This window comes from Mytilus galloprovincialis, chromosome 14 (genome assembly GCF_965363235.1).
Source record: "Mytilus galloprovincialis chromosome 14, xbMytGall1.hap1.1, whole genome shotgun sequence".
NCBI classification, from domain to species: Eukaryota; Metazoa; Mollusca; class Bivalvia; order Mytilida; family Mytilidae; genus Mytilus; species Mytilus galloprovincialis.
Genome location: NC_134851.1, coordinates 62,112,470 through 62,116,130, shown reverse-complemented (window position 1 = coordinate 62,116,130; position 3,661 = coordinate 62,112,470).

The following is a 3,661-nucleotide window of genomic DNA, read 5'->3' as shown; positions in this document are numbered from 1 at the left end:
GACATATGGGTTGGTCTTGATTGACAGCAGGAAATTTGATGTTTGCTAGACTTTTCAGAATCCATAAGGTGATGACGTCCTTTCTTCTTTCCACAGACGATATCAATATTACGTATCGTTCTGAAGAACACACAACAGTAATCAAAAGAGGACAAACAAGAATGTGTCCCCAGTACACGAATGCCCCACTCGCACTATCATTTTCTATGTTCAGTGGACCGTGAAATTGGGGTAAACCCCCTAATTTGGCTTAAAAATAAAAAAATATCATATCATAGGGAACATGTATACTGAGTTTGAAGTCGATTGGACTTCAACTTCATCAAAAACTACCTTGACCAAAAACTTTAACCTGAAGCGGGACAGACGGACGAACGAACGGACGAACGGACGAACGGACAGACGGACGGACGAACGGACGCACAGACTAGAAAACATAATGCCCCTCTTCTATCGTAGGTGGGGCATAAAAATACCAATTCAAACTCATAAATTGAAAATAAACTGACAACGCCATGGCTAAAAAAGAAAACAGACAAACTGAGACAAACAACAGTACACAAATCAAAGAGTAAAAAACAACATAGAAAACAAGAGACAGTGCAACACGACCACCACCAAAATCTGTAGGTAATCGCTGGTGCTAAGGAAGGATAAGCAGATCCTGCTCTTCATTTGGCATTCATTGTGCTGCTCATTTTAGAACAACCCTGATGATATTATGATAGGGTATGTACAAACTCTCAGATATCGTAGCAAAAGTTGGAGGTAATCGCCGGTGCTATGGAAGTGTAATCAGATCCTGTTCTTCATTTGGCAACAATTATGTTGCTCATTTCGATACAACCCTGATGATATCATGATAGTATATTTACAAGCTCTCAGATAGCGTAGCAAAACGAAGCAACTAAGAAATGTATACACCATTTGCAGAAGCTGTTGGAATACTGCTACATAAAAATGGAAAGTTCACAATTTGGAAACTGCAATCTTCTGTTTTGTTGTTAAGTAATTTTAAAGGGTTGAAAAAGTGTTGTTCGGTCAACGCTTTTACACTCTCAATAAAGTTACAAAAAGAAGCATTTAATACTTATTTAAATGTACCCACTACAATTATGAAATAATTTTAGATTAGAAAGAAAACTGTACAGTAAATTAACTGAACGAGCAAAGAGCTGACGTACTCTTTACAAAATACACTACGTCAAAGTGTTGCTTATAAAATCATGCAAATGCTGATCTGTTATCATCATTCAATGGACGAAGAATGTAGATGCATTTCCACGGAAAATATTTATTTGTAAAATATGTGGCATGCCATGCAATAAAAGACAAGGACAATTTGAAATTATCAAGCATTCTTTATCTCATTTAAGAAAATGTTTGAAATTTTGATTTAAACAAATAGATTGACGGACAATAAATAAAAGAATCCTGCACAGTTCAAGTATCAAATAACTATTAATATAATGGAGCAATTACCGTCTAATAACGTGCAATAGTGTGGCTTGTCAAAATCTCCCTTCAGCCATGAAACGTGATGTTTCCCGCCTTTAAGCTACCAATTATATTTTCATAATAGATTATAGGATCAAATTGACAAGGCATATTGAAATTAGGACAAGAAGATAAACAGTAGAATAACCCCAAGGAAGAACAGAGATATTTAAATTGATATACTTTTTAAAATGAAAATACTAGTATTGAAATTCATCCGTTGTATAATTTAATTATGTTTAAGATGTAGCGGGTTTCCGGCAACTTTCGAGATGCAAATTTAATACTGTTGATACTTTTACTAAATGATATAGTGCCATGTTTAAACTTAATTACAAAAGAGATGTTGTCCCTTTTTCCTTAGTTGTTTCATCAAAAAATATAAATATATGATGGGGGATGGAACGGCTTAGCGGAATTAAAATATATAAAATAATAGTATGAGATAACATAAAACGATAGATTATTAGTATGTTTATTCGTTGAATATAAAAAAAAAAGAAGATGTGGTATGATTGCAAATGAGACAACTCTCTACCAGAGACCAAAATGACATAGAAATTAACAACTATAGATCACCGTACTGCCTTCAACAATGACCACAGCCCATACCGCATTGTCAGCTACAAATTGAAAAGGAAAGATATTTTAAAATCCCAAGAGAGGAACCACTTTGTCATAAATGTAAAATACTAGTGGAGAGAATTTGTTTTCTTCTCTATTGTGATTATAATAAAACTCTAAGAAATGCCTTTTTCAACACATAGGTACTGAAAACAATAACTTTAATAGTTTAACTAAAGAAGAAAAAAATATTATTCACTAAATCCATCAACGCCTTTGCAAACAAAAAAGTAATAATCCTTCTTGAAAAGTCATTAGAACTAAGGGCAGGGGACTCTTAACAGCTTGTTTTTGTTATGAATTCTGATGCTGTTTTTATAGTGTATGTTTGATATGTATGTATATATATATATATATATATATATAGATGTTTATTGTGTTGATATATGTTGGTCACAAACTGTAAAGTTTATACGACAATAAAATATTGGATTTGATTTGATTTATAAAAGGCCCCGAAATGACAATGTAAAACAATTCAAACAAGAAAACTAACGGCCTTATTTAAGTACAAAAAATGAACGAAAAACAAATGTGTAACACATAAACAAACGACAACCACTGAATTACAGGCTCCTGACTTAATTGGGACAGACACATACCTAAGCTTGTATCTTTAAATTTTCCAATTGTAACTCAGTATAGTTTGTGTCTGGAACTACTAGGACTAATACTGAATAAAAGTAGGACTTACTAAAGCACCAATTGTGATAATTATAACAATAGTTTGTGTATGGAACTACTAGGACCCGTGAATATAAGAACAAGTACAAGTCTTACCTACTTAATGTAACGACCATAATAGCAGTATCAGTATCATGTGGGTGGTGGTGCAAAGAGGGTGTAATTCTGAGGTGTAATTTAACGCCCCAATTTGATTTGAAAATATGAAAACATTTTTTAGCATACACTCTTTTAAAATATTCGCTCTATCCTTGGCCTTTCAAGTACTGTTAAATCGACCATTTGTGTTCAAGTTCTGTTTTATTATGATGGTTATTGTTGTGCTTCTTAGTAATCTACTGGGATAAGCCATTTGCAACTAGTGTTTACTATTTGTTCTTTTGTCGTGCTGTTACACCCACTGCTACAGTAGAGCTAGGTCTCCTTTTCTGTTCTTTGTTGATATTTTCTCTTTTTCTCATTATATGTAGACTCATTAACTAATATATCATATCATCCCGTAAGTTAAGGTCAAATTATAACCGTTACTGATCGTTACTACACCAGAGACACATGATACAATTCTCTGTTAGTGTATAAACCTGGGACTATAATACTAACGTTAGTATAGTCCCAGTATAAACGAAAAAAAATATGTGTATTTTTGGATTTAAATGTGTTCGGATGCTTAAAGCAACTACTGTTTGACGGATGAGAGCTTGATGTTATAAAGAGTGTAGCCAAGAAAAGATTCTGCAAAACTTTAAAAGAATTATTCTTAGAAAATATAATTGCTTCAAAAACAATACAATACGGTTAGAAAATACGGAAACTCTGATCCATCCGGAGTTGTTTGGTTTATATTTTAATAATTACC